At 42.4% G+C, this 19,049-nt stretch overlaps 1 protein-coding gene across 2 annotated transcripts in view; it reads right to left on the bottom strand.

The window, feature by feature from the left end:
• The window catches only part of IL1RAPL2 (interleukin 1 receptor accessory protein like 2), a 559,437-nt gene that overhangs the window by 397,396 nt on the left and 142,992 nt on the right, over nt 1-19,049 (bottom strand). The gene's annotated exons all lie outside the window — the stretch shown is intronic.

The following is a 19,049-nucleotide window of genomic DNA, read 5'->3' as shown; positions in this document are numbered from 1 at the left end:
ACTTGAGCTGGAAACATTCTTCTATATATGTTCTAGAAAGTCAATGGTTGGGAAATATAACTATATGATGGCTGGCTATATGTTCCTGCTTCAGTTGAGCATATCCTATTCTACAATTGCAGTTCTTCCCTCAGGTACCATCGACCGCTCATGTTCTAAGTATCTGCTAGCCATATGGAATAAATTCTTGGCTCAGCACCAACACCGATTACCTATGTTAATGGAATCACGTACCAAGATTCCAGAGAGAGTGTGGTTCTATTGGCATAGGGTTCTATTGATGGACTACTAGAGATGAGCGAACAGTAAAATGTTCGAGGTTTGATATTTGTTTCGAGTAGCCCCTCAATATTCGATTACTCAAATCAAATATCGAACCCTATTATAGTCTATGGGGGTAAAATGCTCGTTTCAGGGGTAGGCAACATTCGATCAAATTATACTTACCAAGTCCACGAGTGAGGGTTGGGCTGGATCCTCCGAGCAGTCTTCTCCGTGCAGCGTCCCCGCGGCATCTTCCGGCTCTGAATTCACTCTGCCAGGCATCGGGCCTGGGCAGAGCCGACTACGCATGCCCGCACTACAAGCAGACATGCACAGTCGGCTCTGCCCAGGCCCGATGCCTGGCAGAGTGAATGAAGAGCCGGAAGACGCCGCGGGGAAGCTGCACGGAGAAGACTTCTAAAGGTAGGAGAAGAACCAGAATTGATTGGCCGACTGTATAGCATTTGGCCAATCAATGTTGGTTCTGCATCGAACTTTTACATTCGAACAGCGAGTGGTACTCGATCGAGTATGAGTATTTCGAATACCGTAGTATTCGATCGAATACCTACTCGATCGAATACTACTCGCTCATCTCTATGGACTACCTTTAATTTTAGCACAATTACTGGATTTGGGCTTATTTCTATCGCAAATCCTGGGTTTCAGCTATTCTACATTTCACAATGTAGCCTGCTGTGGTCCGATCTTAGACTCCGCCTCCTCACAGACGAGCCTCCGGCAGAACCAGCGTTGATTGGCCGAATGCTGTACACTGGCCAATCAACGCTGGTCAATTCATTCCTAGGAGAAAAAGTCAGCTCCCTCATAACCGCAAGCTGCCAGCTATACACTGTATAGCATTCAGCCAATCAACGCTGGCTCTGAATCGAATATTTACTGCGAATAGCTAGTAGTATTCGATCGAGTACAAATATTTCGAATACCGTAGTATTCGATCGAATACCTACTCGATCGAATACTACTTGTTCATCTCTATTGAATACGCCATTTTTCATAAGTATCCCCTCTGCCTCTGCACACCATGAGTAGATGCATGGAACAGCACAGGTTAAATATTTACAAGAATATCTTGTTCAGAAATAAAACGTTAACAAAATAGCCAAAAAAATACATAAAAATGTTCTTTCCTGAACCAATATAATAAATAGAAGCCGGGAAGCTGTTGAATATTAATCCGGTAGCGCCGCGTAAATCAGGTTTAACATAACTACTAATAATATTTGATGTCTGAGACAGGTGAATAGTTTAACTTCGCAGGTCTGCGCGGCTGCCCAAAGGAAGCACATAAAATCAGTCAGCGGTGGAGAGATTTAACCTTGGTCAGTTAGTGAATCTTCTAAATTCCTACCTAAGCATGTTTGTGACAGCCGTCAATTCCGAAACAGTTTATCAGAAAGGAAAGATGACAGGAAAATGCTGAGTTGATATGACAGTGATGATAAAAATTTGTTAAGGCATGCATCCCTGAAGGAAATGTGTCTGTAATGTAGCAGATGGCCAGTGGTCAGGGGAAGCGGCTAAGACATGCAGGGCAGGAGCTGGTGAACTCAGCCGCACCGAATACTGTAAATAAAAACAATAAGACGGCGGCCGTAGACTATAGCGGGATTCTGCTCTAATTTATATTTCTGCCGTTTATTGATAGAACATCTCTCCTTGCACCATATAAATAGATATAAAATAGTCAAGATCTAAAATAATCTCATAAAAATACACAATCCCAAAAAGGTTAATGAGAATCTAGAACACATACTGTAATAATTCTCTACTGGTATTTATAGGATTTGGGTTATGTGGAAAGATCAATGTTGGGAACGGAATGTTACAATTCAATGGCTGATGCATAGAAATATGTGGACCTGGGAAAACACGGTGGCTCAGTGGTTAGCACTGTAGCCTTGCAGCGCTGGAGTCCTGGGCTTAAATCCCACCAGGAACAACATCGACAAAGACCTACTGATAGGAAAAATGTACATTGTGATCCCTATATAAGGCTCACAATCTACATTAAAAAAAAATGAAATATGTGGACCCATAGCAAAGACACCCATTCCAAAAAATAACAGAGAACAGAAGGGTCTGTAAACCGTTGCTCTGTGTAAAGCATTGACCATTCTGCAAATTTCACTATGTACTTGTATCTACTTCTGGCTGCATGTGTCGCTCGTGTGCTTACAGATGGGATATTATTCAAACAGAAAACAGCTTTATTGACTGTGCTCATAGATTGTTTTTTTTTTCCTTTGTTTTAGCTGCTTGCTTGTAGTCCATTGTTCCTGGGTCTCCTATATTATGGTCACTTGTTTTTCAGCTATTTGTTTGTTATTCTACAGTTACTCCTGGCAGAACAGTATCAGTAATGGAAAAGGTAGGAACAGACAGCAATTTTTTTTCTACACTGCGTAAGAGACAAATGTAAAATGTGCTGCAGCCATAATGGGGATACTAGCAACAGGAAAACTGATAGAACATTAGGTATGAAACTTTATAAAGTCATAGAACAGACTTCCCATCAAGACCCTGCACATATTTCTACTTTTCATGAAAACTTCTATACTCTTTAAGAATTGTTCTTAAGATGTATACTTTTTATAGTTTTAAATTTTACAAACTTTACAGCAAAAAAACCTCCAAAACTTGAAAGAAGAGACAACTCCTTTACACTTCTAGATGTCTTCTATGGAAAACAATAGGGTAATGATGCCTCCGTCCCCGGTTCTTCGAGGCAGTAATTATAGATGGCAGGTATAAGAGCATTTGAGTGTTTTGGTAATAAGCATGTCAATCCAGATTAAATATTAACCTAAAGTAAAGCTTGCCTTGTGTCTCCGTCATGTCACTCTCTGTATCACTTTTACATGAAGTTAGGGATTACTTGGTTTCCAAGAGGTGGCCGTAGTTAACTCAATGAGTGCCAGAGGGTTAACGAGAACAAGGCATTCAGAAAACGGGTTTCGGAAAAGCCGATGCTCGGAAAACGTGAGAGAGTTAGAAATGCTTGATGAGATAATCTGAATGATAATTAAATTTACATCAATTGCTTCTAGGGTTGGAAAGCCCAGGAGACCTTCACTGTAAATATGTTGCTGGCTCAATGTGACAACTGCAATTAGTAAATAACATTGAACATACGTCCAAGTGCCCCATCAGATATTTCCATGTTTAGTTTACAGCAATTAACGCTTAATTGTTTTACTTAGGTTTTCATGCTTTACTGCATCAATATAGCAGATGTAAAAATTGATAGCGGATGTCCACGACGTAAGAAAATCCATTTCCTTACACAGCAAAACACCAAAATCTCTAACAACCTTCACATATTCCCAAACCTTCACTGCAATTGAATACACATATCTTACACATGGCAGATACGGGGGCACTACAGTCACCAGGGGGTCACAGACTAGGAAAAAGAGAAACCTATAAAAAGGGTAAAGCTTAAAGGGGCTGCTAGAGCCCCACATATGCGTGCATAGCCTTTAAAAAGGCTATTCAGGCACCGTAAATGTTATATTACACTACCCCCCCGTTTTAAAATAATAACCTAAAAAAGAATGTGTTCTACTTACGGAACGTGCACCCTGGGCGGGCATTCTGGGTGTGTCTTCATCTTCTTCCCCGCCTCTTCTTCCGTAGCCGTAGTAGAAGCCGTGTACTACTGCGCATGCGCCCAAGCTATTTTTTTTTTTATCAGTGTCCGCGAGCAAGCGCCGGAGGAGGACGGGACCGGAGGACATCGGAGGAAGAAGAGGCGGGGAAGAAGATAAAGACACACCCAGAATGCCCGCCCAGGGTGCACGTTCCGTAAGTAGAGCACATTCTTTTTTAGGTTATTATTAGAGATGAGCGAACACTAAAATGTTCGAGGTTCGAAATTCGATTCGAACAGCCGCTCACTGTTCGAGTGTTCGAATGGGTTTCGAACCCCATTATAGTCTATGGGGAACATAAACTCGTTAAGGGGGAAACCCAAATTCGTGTCTGGAGGGTCACCAAGTCCACTATGACACCCCAGGAAATGATACCAACACCCTGGAATGACACTGGGACAGCAGGGGAAGCATGTCTGGGGGCATAAAAGTCACTTTATTTCATGGAAATCCCTGTCAGTTTGCGATTTTCGCAAGCTAACTTTTCCCCATAGAAATGCATTGGCCAGTGCTGATTGGCCAGAGTACGGAACTCGACCAATCAGCGCTGGCTCTGCTGGAGGAGGCGGAGTCTAAGATAGCTCCACACCAGTCTCCATTCAGGTCCGACCTTAGACTCCGCCTCCTCCGGCAGAGCCAGCGCTGATTGGCCGAAGGCTGGCCAATGCATTCCTATGCGAATGCAGACTTAGCAGTGCTGAGTCAGTTTTGCTCAACTACACATCTGATGCACACTCGGCACTGCTACATCAGATGTAGCAATCTGATGTAGCAGAGCCGAGGGTGCACTAGAACCCCTGTGCAAACTCAGTTCACGCTAATAGAATGCATTGGCCAGCGCTGATTGGCCAATGCATTCTATTAGCCCGATGAAGTAGAGCTGAATGTGTGTGCTAAGCACACACATTCAGCACTGCTTCATCAAGCCAATACAATGCATTAGCCAGTGCTGATTGGCCAGAGTACGGAATTCGGCCAATCAGCGCTGGCCAATGCATTCTATTAGCCCGATGAAGTAGAGCTGAATGTGTGTGCTAAGCACACACATTCAGCACTGCTTCATCAAGCCAATACAATGCATTAGCCAGTGCTGATTGGCCAGAGTACGGAATTCGGCCAATCAGCGCTGGCTCTGCCGGAGGAGGCGGAGTCTAAGGTCGGACCTGAATGGAGACTGGTGTGGAGCGATCTTAGACTCCGCCTCCTCCAGCAGAGCCAGCGCTGATTGGTCGAGTTCCGTACTCTGGCCAATCAGCGCTGGCCAATGCATTCTATTAGCCCGATGAAGTAGAGCTGAATGTGTGTGCTTAGCACACACATTCAGCTCTACTTCATCAGGCTAATAGAATACATTGGCCAATCAGCGCTGGCCAATGCATTCTATTAGCTTGATGAAGCAGAGTGTGCACAAGGGTTCAAGCGCACCCTCGGCTCTGATGTAGCAGAGCTGAGGGTGCACAAGGGTTCAAGTGCACCCTCGGCTCTCCTACATCAGAGCCGAGGGTGCGCTTGAACCCTTGTGCAGCCTCGGCTCTGCTACATCAGAGCCGAGGGTGCGCTTGAACCCTTGTGCACACTCTGCTTCATCAAGCTAATAGAATGCATTGGCCAGCACTGATTGGCCAGAGTACGGAATTCGGCCAATCAGCGCTGGCCAATGCATCCCTATGGGAAAAAGTTTATCTCACAAAAATCACAATTACACACCCGATAGAGCCCCAAAAAGTTATTTTTAATAACATTCCCCCCTAAATAAAGGTTATCCCTAGCTATCCCTGCCTGTACAGCTATCCCTGTCTCATAGTCACAAAGTTCACATTCTCATATGACCCGGATTTGAAATCCACTATTCGTCTAAAATGGAGGTCACCTGATTTCGGCAGCCAATGACTTTTTCCAATTTTTTTCAATGCCCCCAGTGTCGTAGTTCCTGTCCCACCTCCCCTGCGCTGTTATTGGTGCAAAAAAGGCGCCAGGGAAGGTGGGAGGGGAATCGAATTTTGGCGCACTTTACCACGTGGTGTTCGATTCGATTCGAACATGGCGAACACCCTGATATCCGATCGAACATGTGTTCGATAGAACACTGTTCGCTCATCTCTAGTTATTATTTTAAAACGGGGGGGGGGGGGGGTAGTGTAATATAACATTTACGGTGCCTGAATAGCCTTTTTAAATGCTATTCACACATATGTGGGGCTCTATCAGCATGATTTTGCTGATAGAGCCCCTTTAACTTTGATTTAGATAAATAATAAAAAAAACACAAAAATATCCACCCCGGGCGGTGTATTGCACACCAACAACATATACAATTAGCGTATATGGAAATATATCAATATGTGTACCAGTATATGCTCTACCTGGTCAGAAGGCTGAGGGCCCTTGGAGTCCAGGGGCCACTTCTTAGGGCCTTTTTCAAATATGTAGTGGCATCAGCCATCTTCTTCAGAGTGGCCTGCTGGGGGAGTAGCATACTAGCCAGAGATAGAAATAGACTTAACAGGCTAATTAGAAGGGCCAGCTCTGTCCTGGGGAGCCCATGGACCCAGTACAGGTGGTGGGTGACAGAAGAACACTGTCCATGGTGAGTTCTATGCTGGAGAACAACTCCCATCCCATGTATGAGACCGTGATAGCATTGGACAATACTGTCAGTGACCGAATGCTTCACCCCAAGTGTGAAAAGGAGCGCTATCGGAGGTCCTTCCTCCAACTGTGGTCAGGCTGTATAATCAACATCAGGCCAAGTGAAGATCACTCCACACAGAGAACTAAATGATCCTGAAGTCTTTCTTTTTCTTCTTAGTTGCTATGACTAAGTATTTACTAAAATATTCATGGTAGGCAAGGAATATTAAAGGGCGACGGCAGGGAATTTTTTAGGATAGGCTATAAATATCCTAAAAAATAATATAAATATGCTGAAAAAAAAAATCAACAAACATTCCCCTCAATCTTCCCACAGATTCCGCAGCTGATTTAGCCATAGATTCGGCAGACCGAGACTCCCGACTTATTAATCCCATCTATCTGGGCCTTATCAGAAGCTGTATTCTGCTACAAAAAATGAAGAGGAATCGCAGAGAACCCTTTTCATGTTACGGTAACTTTAACAAAAACTGCAGGAAAAAAAACCTAAACTTTTTTTTTTCACCTAATTATTTTTGAAAGGCACATTGGCCTCCGTTATTCTGACAGTCATAAGCACAGTAGCACCTCTGTTAATGAGAAAACAATGCACCGATTACCTAAGAGAATAATTATAATTTAGCTCGTTAGCATTTGTTAATTGCAATAAACAAGACCCAAAGTGCTGAGCTGGTTTCCCATTGAAGGCAAGAAATAATCCCTGATATACTTAGTACATGAGGCAAGAGCTGGATGTAGAAACCAATGTAATGAAAAAACCTGTGAAAGTGAGGCCAGAGAATACATTTTGGAGAACTGTTGGTTGAATACATGTTGGATTGACAGATATCCCTCCCGACCCCGCATGGGCATAGGTACAGGGGGGTGCAGAGAGAGCAAATGCTACCAGGCCCTGGAGCCTCAAGGGGGCTCTAAAACCTCTCTACAACGTAGGGAGACATCAGATATATCAGTTATAGATAACACATGGTAAACGATGGTCCAATTACATATTTTTCATTGGGTCAGATATTTCAAGTTATTCCTCTGCCCCCCTCCCATTTGGCTCAACAGAACGCGTATGTGCTCTCAATTGGAGGAGTGTAAGCATAAGGAAATAGATGAAGCATGCCGAACTCCATGAGCCTGGTCCTTCTATGACATGTGGAGGGAAGTCCGGACACCAAATATTTTTTTTCTCTCTCTTATGTAGATTGAGAGCACCATATAGGGCTTACAATGTACTTTTTATTCCCTATCCGCATGTCTTTGGAGTAAGGGAGGAAATCCACGGAAACACGGGGAGAACATACAAACTCCTTACATATGTTTTGTCCTTGGCAGGATTCAAACCCAGGACTCCAGTGCTGCAAGGCTGCAGTGCTAACCACTGAGCCACCGTGTTGCCCAAGTCCAGACACCAAATTTACAGCAGATGGCCAGCAGACATAAATCTAATATGTGTGACCGCCTATGACTAAATAGCAGAATCAACAAGGAAATATCCATTTCATCAAAAATGTATACAATAAAGCAAAGTACTATTAACTTCTTCCCAACATCTACTGTAGCAGAATTGCAGATGTTGGGTATCTAAATATGGAGAGACCTTGCAGCAATCCCTGCGATTGGAGACTTCTCTAATCTTAGACACCTTCTCCTCCACACTAAAGGTCTGAACAGCTCCCAAGTAGGGTTGAGCGATCGTATTCGGAAAAAATCAGACTCGGATCGGCGATCGAGAAAATTTCACAATCGCCATCGGAATTCCGAACACGATCTTTTTTATGTAGGATCGAGATCGGTGTTCTTTTCCCACAATGCTTTGCTTAGCCTTCACACTGAGTATACGCTGTATACTCAGTGTGAAGGCTCCACTGCAGTTCCATAGGAATAAATGGAAGCAGCCGGCACACAGCCTTAACCCTCTGGTTCGAATGGGAGGCTAAACTAAATCTCTAGCAGCTACTTACCTCTAGAGATGACGGCTCCAGTGCCCTCCTTCTTCTTGCCTCGCTGCCCCGCCTCCCAGATTAGTGTTTAAAGCGCTAAGTAGGCGGGGCTTGTGGCTTAGGAGAGTGTGGGCGGTTACAGGGCGGGGAGACATGACGTCTCCCCTCCCAGTAACCGCCCACACTCTCCTAACCCGCCCACACTCTCTGTATAGTGTATGCTGTATAGTGAACAGGATTGCTTTTAAAATCCGATCTCCGATTGATAAAAAAAATCCCATTGACTTGCATTGGGATCTGAATTGGGATCGAGATCGGGTTCGAATGAAAAATTATCGGAAATCGGATTTTAAAATCGATCCTGAAAAGTCAAGATCGGCTCAACCCTACTCCCAAGTGGCAATATCATGTATTCAACTACTATGGCTCCCAGGTGTATCATAGCAAAATTACTATTGAGTTTGTACTATTCTTATTTGTTATCCAACTTTTTATTATATAACCTGTATTAAAACATGAGAAAAACTAAACCAGTTTGGTATTGCCACTAACAGACTGACCTACAACGAATTGGAAAAGTTGCATTTTTACCATAAGGGGAATATTGTATAAAAAACCTGTAAGAAAATGTCACATTTCTGGGTTTTTTCCCCAATTCTTCACTATTCTGATTTTTTTCAGCTTCCCAGTACTTTGCACAGAATATTAAATAACGCCATTGTGAAGTACAGTTTGTCCCTCAAAAAAATAAGTCCTCCTGTGGATTATGGCTTTTGGAATGGGAGTAAAAACTTAGAAACAAAAGATGGCTTTGGTAGAAAGGAGTTAAGGGCTTCTCATTTACATAGAGGAAAGATGTCTTAATGTTGTAGGAAATTCTAATGTAAAAACTCTTATTAATCTGAGTGATGTTGGACAGACATATTTATTACAATGCAAGGCTCGTGATGAATGTCTCCAAAAAAACCTCTGGCCTGTTGTAATTGTGCCCCACAACTCTACTAAGTAGTCACTCCCACAACTCCATTAATAAATCACTTTTTATTTCTCTATTATTTTTTTTTTAGACAAAATTCCACATCTTTAGATGTTTTACAATTATCTCAAGCATTGATAACTAAAGAGTTTATAGATCTCGGTTATTCCAGTTTTACTCCAACACACAGCACCGCACCTCCCATGAGGCGACCTGAAGCGACCGCTTTAGGCGGCGCTATGCCAGGCTCCCAGGGGGGGGGCGGCATTTTTGCTGACCTAAGCCAGTCCAGGACAAGCTGTCCTGGACTGGCTTAGCGTCACCGTTTCGGCAGCCCGACACGGGAAGCGAGCGGTGGATTGGGGAGGCCCTGTGGACGCAGCGCTGCTCCACCGGCCTCCCCTCATGCTCAGGCAGAGAGCAGGTCCTCTCCCTGCCTGCTAACGCCGCCTCGTCCGCTCCGCCCCCTTCACTCCACCTCTCCCCCTCCACTCCGCCCTGCCCCGGGGGAGGGGGGGCGGCTTTCTGTCGTCCGCCTCTGGCGGCATAAAAGCTAGGTTCACCCCTGCCAACACACACTTATAAATCTGTCCCAACTTGGAAAGCAAAAAAGGGAAGGGGCCCTTAAATGTCAAAAAATTCCATGTCTATTCTCTAAACCAGGGGTCTCAAATTTATTCCCCCCAAGGTTGAGATCTTCAGCCTGCAGCCTTCTCCCCGATTCTGCTGATCAGTAGAATTTGGGAGAAAAGTACCACTGGCTTGGTTCTAAAGCTTACCAGGCTTATAGGTTGAAAACTTGTGGCCTACAATTGACTCTTTGCTCCCGCAGCATGTCTATTCTTTGTACCAGGGGTCTCAAACAAGCGCCAACTGAGGTTGCGATCTGTGGCCCACAGCTTCCTCCCCAGTTCTCCTGATCCAACTGGACCAGCAGAATGGGGGACACTAGGTTCTAAAAGCTTCCAAACCTTATAGATTGCAAACATGAGGCTTATAAGCAAGGCACAGTTTCAATGTTGATACTTACCTCTTTACTCCCAGGCAACTCCTGCCCTCTTTCCTTGCTCCGAGTGCACGGTTTTGAGATATGAGTGCCCGGAGAGGGGGAAAAGAGCGTTACAGGAGCAATGAGGCAAGTACTGAGACCACTGTTAGAGGGAAATTAAAATGTATAGGACTACACAAGGGGGCATTAAAATATGTGTTATCACTATGGGGGAACATTAAACTTTGTGGGGCCAATGCTGGGAGCATAAAATTGTATGGGGCCAGTGCTGGGGAGTGTCAAAAACTACACGGCCATTGCTTGGGATCTTTAACAAATTTATATGATATAGAATTTGGAAGGAATGCAGGATTTCAAAATCAATTTTTTTTCTATAGGTGGCTTATTTACCTATCCAACTTTGAGATACCTACTCTGAATTCTGTATAAAGCAACACTAAGCGCAACATTTCACGTTGCAGAATGTGTGAATGACCATTATGCTCCATAAACGTTTTGGAATTATTATTATGTATCTAGTCTCTTCTTGTATGGGCTTCGGTTTTAGTCTAAGCTGATGGACACCACAAGTATTAACTTTGTAGATTACTCATGTAAAATGTGGAGAGAAAAGTCCAGCAATCAGCACTTTTCTCTCCACATTTTTTGTGCGGAAATGGATTGGAAACCACACGGACCCCAATATAGTCTAAGGGGTCCGTGGGTTTCCTTAGTTAACCGATTTTTTTATGCGGATTAGGTTTCCATTCAGGGGGTTCTCAAGTGAACTCCCCAAATGGAAATCTATCCGCAAATGTGAACTGGGCCTCAGAGGAAACAGGAGCCAGTTAACCAACTTTGCAGAGAAGTTTCTTAACGTTAAGAAACTTCAAAGTATAATCTCACCTACCACATATTATTTATAGTACTGGACTTTCAATTCGGCAATAGGCATTTGGCCACCATGGCCAGTGTCTGACCCCAAAAGCAATGTCCTTATGGTGGAACCACAGTATGGAAGATACTATTGTATCTTTCATACTCGAAATGCATCAAGTTGATCAGAATCATAGTAAATACTCCATCCATCTGTTCTAATGGAATAATCATCTGGACTACATGGGAAAACGCACATACTTTACATTAATCTTTCAGCTCAGAACTGCTTGCCTTGTGGACTGCTTCCTTAGCCAAGTAACAAGTACTGTACTATGTAAAAGTGATTTACAAGAGCTGACATAAGACAAAACACTATATACAGTCTTCTGGGTAAAGGTATGTACATGTCAAGTTCGACTTCTGTCTCCTGCAAGAAGAAAAATGCAACGTGTTCTCAGCTCCTGGAGAAGTGGATGGTTTATTGGACAAGTGTACATATCTGTATGTATGTAATATTCAGCAGAAATGTCATTGTTCTTCAAACATGAATTGTACGGTATCCAATGTATCACTCGTGAAGGAATTTATCTGTCAACCACTCACATTCTAACCACCTCGAGAAGTCTTGTCGCACAAATGAAAGGATTTCTCCGAGTTACAGTCTACATGGGTAGTACATAACCTTCTGCTGATAGGACTAGCAGCTGGTTTAGTCTCCACAATTCTAAGAGAATCCATTATTTCATTAAAACAAATCGAAACACATGGGATCAAAGGAAGGGGAGTCATTCAGCCAAGCTTTATACTATGAATGGTAGATCCTTGTAGACACTTGAGGACTTGCGTAAAACCAGTCAGGTGGAGATATGAGCTTACGCATGGCATAGTAAATATATTTAGCAATGACACATCTCATTTCCAACAACTTAGCCTTCCATACAGAAGATGCGGCGCATTCATTGAGAACAGCTGTTTGTCTTAGCAGACCAGATGCAGCCTTTTCTCAAGCAACTTATTTTTGTATTACAAGGAATCAGCAATTCCCCGTAAATTCTTTGAGTCACTTAATAGAATTAGAAATTTGCAGCTACGCTGGACGGATGCCCTAAAATCCTCATATTATATTCTCTGTGCACCCAACTCTGGAACCAAACTACTATACACTGTGCCTCCCGGGACCACGGAGGACTGAATAATAACATAGATGCAGCAAATCCAAGGCTGAACATTGGTATGTGCTTTTTTGGATCTTGGAAATCTGACCAGAATAGTACATGCTGTAAGTTTTTATTTTTTATGAGGATCTAGGGTCTGCATGAAAAACTGAAGAGTGTATATCCCCATTCACTTCAGTGGGTCTATGGGCAGCCCATGTGCAAGTCAAATTCGTCAGACTCAGACTGAACCCTCGGCATCTGAATAGGATCTTGGTATGGGTGTACATATTAGTATTAAACACTGGTGCAGATTTTATAATTCCACCTAGTCGAGTCATTAAAGAGGTTTTCCATTCATGAATTATGATATGACATTGGCATGGAAGGCCACTTGTTGATCACTGGATACAAAATGGCTAGGGCCCCTACAGACGGATCATATATAAAATGACTCGGTATAGTTTTCTTTGGAGTGTTGCATCTTTGTCTAAATTTTAAAGGACTTGTCTATCTTTTTAAAATTGATGGTCTATCATTAAGCCAGGCCATCAATTTTAGATCAGAGGGGTCTAACTTATGGCACCGTCGTAGATCAGCTGTTTACACGCGCATGCAGCTTCTGATACTCTTGGCCGGGGACTGCCCTGCTCAGTTACAATAGTTTTAGTAAAGGTTGCTCTCAGCTTGGAGTTCTGTATCGAGGCTGCCACTCAATGCGGCGCCATCTTGGGAAAGTAGTGATGACAGTCATGATCTCTGTCAGTCTAAAATTGATCGTCCATTCTGCAGTCATACTTTAATTTGCCGAAGATGATCTTTTGCGCCATGGTACAATGCACATAGACTGGGAAGTGTCAAAGATCTCTGGCGGATTGGTTGCTGTAAAGCATATTTCTGAATGCTGTTAGTTCATATAACAAGACTGCCTTAATAAAATAAAATAATTTATTTAAAAAATTATATAAAAATAGGAAATAAAAACGAATTAGAAGACAAAACAATGCAATATCGGTTTCTGGTTTTAATGATTACAAATTTAGGTGACAAATTCCTGTACAAAACTGAATGAAATTCTGCACCAGATTTTACCACTGGTGTGTTTTGCTGTTATTCCTTTGTGTATAATTTTGTGTTATTTTGTACCTTATTTACACATTATCAATGGTTCTCTTTACTGTACCGTAGAGTATATAATTTTTTAACAACAGATGTGAATTATTCAGGCCTTCATATAAGCAATGAAAGACTGTTATTACCACCATAATGCGCTTGCAATATTTATATATCTGGGTAAAAGTAACGGTAAAAGTTTCCATTGCAATGACATTTTACAATGTGTATCCTTACATGCACATTAGCATAAGGCCAGCGTTGACACCATTTACTGCTGCACTAATCCATGTGTTGCGATGCTGAAAACCTGAAGTCTACCTAAAATTTATTTCCTACTAATAAGTAGTAATTGTGCCATTAAACCACCATCTGCACAAAAAGACTCAAAATCTGCAAAAGGAATCCCATAATTGTTGGAATGAAGTGTGATTTACTCCTATAAACGAAAGACGACAGTAAATTAGCTGAAGTAATTGTTATATACTGCATAGTACGCTGGCTGCCTAACTCAAGATGATGAGAAATTATGTTCACTTAATATCTAATGTGATTGAGGACAGTAAATCTCAGAATCAAGTTAGGAGAAAAGTCTTCTCTACACTTAATATTACAATTAATGAACTAAAAACGCTGACGGTGAAGCTGCCTATACAGAATCGAAATGGAACGCTCATGGACGATACATGAAAAAATGGAAATCCAGTCCTATGAAAAAGTTTGGGCACCCCTATTAATCTTAATCATTTATAGTTCTAAATATTTTGGTGTTTGCAGCAGCCATTTCAGTTTGATGTATCTAATAACTGATGGACACAGTAATATTTCAGGATTGAAATGAGGTTTATTGTACTAACAGAAAATGTGCAATATGCATTAAACCAAAATTTGACTGGTGCAAAAATGTTGGTACCCTTATCATTTTATTGATTTGAATACTCCTAACTACCAAGAAAGATATCAGAAAGGCAGAGAAGAAGAATGGTGAGAACAGTCTAGGACACTCCACAGACACCTCCAAAGAGCTGCAGCATCATGTTGCTGCAGATGGTGTCACTGTGCATCGGTCAACAATACAGTGCACTTTGCACAAGGAGAAGCTGTATGGGAGAGTGATGAGAAAGAAGTCGTTTCTACAAGCACTCCACAAACGGAGTCGCCTGAGGTATGCAAAAGCACATTTGGACAAGCCAGCTTTTGTATATGATCCCAAAACTGGATAGCTGCAACCCTAACAGCCTCAAAAAAGTCATGTCAACTAAGGAGCTTCCCATACTACGCCAACTTCTTAAGTGGGCACGCACGGCTGCTGAGATCACTTAGGCCCCGATTAACATCTGCGTTCGGCATCCATTCGGGGAGTCCACATTTTGTATCATTTTGTATCCAGTGATCAACAAGTGGCCTTCCATGCCAATGTCATATCGTAAGTTATGAATGGAAAACTTCTTTAATGGCTCGACTAGGTGGAATTATAAAATCTGCACCAGTGTTTAATACCAATATGTACACCCATACCAAGATCCTATTCAGATGCCGAGGGTTCAGTCTGAGTCTGACGAATTTGACTTGCACATGGGCTGCACATAGACCCACTGAAGTGAATGGGGATATACACTCTTCGGTCCACATTGAATTTAATGCTGCTGTCATAAAATGGCCATTGTTCACTGTCATGTGAATGAAGTTTTTCTAAATTCATTTTATTAATATCACCATAAAGAATAAGCTTGCCTTGAATTTTTTCCCGAAGCCTCCTCTCGACACAGTTCAGGGAGGAATTTTGGGAATAAATATTAGCTATGGTAAAGACAGTATTGTTTATAGTGCAAACAATGGCATCTGTCTTCTAATCGGAGAGAATCTCATGTACTTGGAAGGTAAAGCTTTCGACGGCTACGAATAATCCAGCTTTTTTCTTATCGTACGTGAGAATTAAATGTGAAGATATTGGCTGTTAAATCTCTCAGTTTCTTGAGCTTTCCCCGATGTCTCATGGGGGGGGGGCTATATACTTATACATACACATTTATAGCTATAAGCAGTTTTTTTTGTAATCAAAGAAGCTGACAGATAATGTGAAGGTAGAAACCATTATATTGAAACCATCCATATACTCTTTGTATGTTGGTCATGAAGTCCCATAGAGATAAGTGGCTCTTTAATCTCTCTACATAGACATAATTTGCACAACAACCACTTAAAGCAAGAATCCGATGATTGATTTATATAGAGAGATACAGTAACTAGCCTCCATTGGACACCACTCAAACAGAGAAATGATTCTTGGTTGCTAGTTATCATCTGTAACATCCTACCATTTAACAGCAATCTCTCAATTACAGAATAGCGATCTTACATCTTGCAAAATTGCAGCATTTCTGATGCTACAGTGATGTACAGTAAGCTTCCGCATTGGTCAGATTTCTTAAAATTCCATTCACGTATTAAAATAACCTGGTTTTAAGGCAATGTTGCAGTTTTTCAACAGGGAGTATAAGAATTGTATAACAGTATCCTTGTCCATCTGCATTAATATGAATGTCCAAATTATTCAGTTCGAGTAAAGCGGCGCTCACACTATCGCTGATGTTTATGATGGAAACCCTTGGGAAACTGGATAGGGGGTGGCTTGCTGGTGGTCAGGTTTAAAACCCATTCATTTGAATGGGTCTTTAAAGGTGACCGCCAGTGTCAGTACGCAGCCTCTCTGCCTGGAAGCCATTTTTTTTTTTTTTTTTGTACAGACACAAAGTCGAATACAGACACGTTTCCAGGCTGAGATCGGCGGTCAACTTTAAAGACCCATTCAAAATAATGGGTTTTAAACCTGACCGCCGGCAAGCCATCACCTGTCCAGTTTTTCTGAGGTATATGATGGGGCGGACAGCGGCGGTAGTGTTAACCCAGCCTAAAGATGTAATTTTGCTAATATTTCACAAACAATTAGATTTGTTCATGGAGAAAAACAGTCCCCTGAATTTATTTAGACTAGACCCCCGTATTATTATTACAACCCAAACTCTATAGAACTCATTTATACTCTAGATCAGAATCCTAAACTCATTAAGACCCCAAACCAGACCTTCAAAATGGATTCAGGCCACAAACCAATCAGATCCCAGACCAGATCCTAGAATTAAAGGGGTGGTTATAAATTGTTTCTGGAAGGAGATTGGGGATGGTGGAAAAAAACCAAAAAACAAACACATTCTTGCCTGTCCCCGATATCTCCCATCGCAGTCTAGTCCTACTGCTACTCCTACAGCCGAATTCCTGACTGCATGGCCTGAGAAAAGGACATGGGATGTCACAGCTGATGTATGAAAGTGACATTCCAGTTCCTTTTCTTAAGCAGTCACGTGAGGTGACAATAGACAAGTCATCTGCTGCTTCTCATAAAGCAGTATCAATAAGTCTCCATACCAACTAATGTCATTAAAGAAGACCTTTCACCATCTCCACCAACTCCAGTTCTTTGCATCATTTGATAGGTAACTCTCCACTGACTGATGCAGCTGGAATTTGACCTCTAGCTTGGTCCTGAGCAATCCGTACAGTTTGTTTTGGTGCCTAAAGCCCTCTACCATCACATGGGTGGTCATAGTCATCAGCAGGCAAGGGGTCCTGATTTAGAGCTCTCTGATACCATTTAATGAGAGGAAGACAGTGTCAGATCACAGACTCCTAATAACTAGAGATGAGTGAGTAGTATTGAATTGAGTAGGTATTCAAACGAATACTATGGTATTCGAAATACTAGTACTCGTTCGAATACTATCGCTATTCGCAGTAAAGATTTGATTCAGAACCAGCGTTGATTTGCTGGTTGATTTGTATAGCTGACTTTTTCTCATAGGAATGCATTGACCAACGTTGATTGGCCGAATACTATACAGTGTACAGCATTTGGCCAATCAACGCAGGTTCTGCCTGAGGCTCATCTGTGACGAGGTGGAGTCTAAGATCAGACCACAATGGAGACTGCTGTGGTCCGATCTTACACTCACAGATCAAGCCTCCAGCAGAACCAGCGTTGATTGGTTGAATGCTGTACACAAAAGTCAGCTCCCGCATAAACGCAATCTGCCAGCTATCCCGACTAGCAAGGACGAGCCTGCTGCAGAACCAGCGTGAATTTGCCGAATGCTATACAGTGTATAGCATTCGGCCAATCAATGCTGGTTCTGCAGAAAGAGTAAGGGCCGGTTCACATTAGCGCTTGCCTCCCATCTGGAAAGAATCCACAGGAGGACCCCCCGAACGGAATATCAGTGCAACTGAAAGCGATGTGCGGTTAAAGTGCACGGACCCCATAGACTATAATGGGGTCCATGCGCTTTAACTGCACAGTGCACCTCCTAAACTCTCTCCTCCTGCTACTCGTGGACTTGGTGACTCTCCTTTAATCGAATAGCGGTTTCCCCTGAAACGAGCATTTTTTCCCATAGACTATAATGGGATTCAATATTCGATCGAGTAGTCGAATATTGAGGCTCTACTCGAAACGAATCTTGAATATTTCACTACTCGCTCATCTCTAATCATAACCCCTTGCCTATTTTGGTAGAAGACACTTGATGCAATCTTAATTAGCATACAGAGCACCACAATTCATGGCACTGTGGTAGGAAAAGGTTAGGTCTAGAGGAGAAATTGCAACTGTGCAGGAATCAGTGTAAGGAGACAAAGAACTGGAGGTGGTGAAAGGTCCTCATCAAGGAGAGCTAGTACCTTCCTAAACTCGGATCTAAAGTGCCTTCTATAAGAGAGCAGTTTGTATATTTTTACTTATGAAACATTCTTAGGCCAGAACCCCACACAGCGTTCCACAACAAAGAAGCACTGTGGGAAAAAGTGTGACAAACGCATTGTGGTTTTTCCTGCAGTGCTTTTCACAGAAAGTCCACAGAGGTTCCCTCTGTGAGCTTTCTGCTTCAATTACACCTATAGGGAAACCGCCAACATTTGTGTAGGTATAATTGACATGTTGTGATTTCCAAAACCAAGACTGTTTTGTAAATTGCAGCGTGTGCACAGTGCATATGTTCCCGTAGTGTGGGGATGCGATTCGCTTGTGACTGTAAAACGCAGCATTTTTTTGCCCCAGTGTTTCCACCACGACCAAACCATGGAGTTCATGCCCCGTGGGGCCCGGGCTTTAACAAATCTTCAGATCCATCACTCTCCTTAAGGATACCCAGTACATCCCCAAAGATGACCAAAACTAATAGTCAGAGAATGAATTCACATCATTGAGAGGCCAATCAAAGAAGGAAAAAGACATAAGGGATAGAATAAAGATCGAAATAATCCTAAAAATTCTTTCATGGCTTGATGGAATAGGGTACATAAAAAGTTTGCTATGGGGCTCCATAGTTAGTTATTACACACTTAAATGTAAATATATTTATATAT

The sequence above is a fragment of the Leptodactylus fuscus genome, chromosome 11, assembly GCF_031893055.1.
Source record: "Leptodactylus fuscus isolate aLepFus1 chromosome 11, aLepFus1.hap2, whole genome shotgun sequence".
Classification (NCBI taxonomy): domain Eukaryota; kingdom Metazoa; phylum Chordata; class Amphibia; order Anura; family Leptodactylidae; genus Leptodactylus; species Leptodactylus fuscus.
The sequence above is the reverse complement of the archived record's forward strand: the minus strand, read 5'-3'. Positions and strand labels throughout refer to the sequence as shown.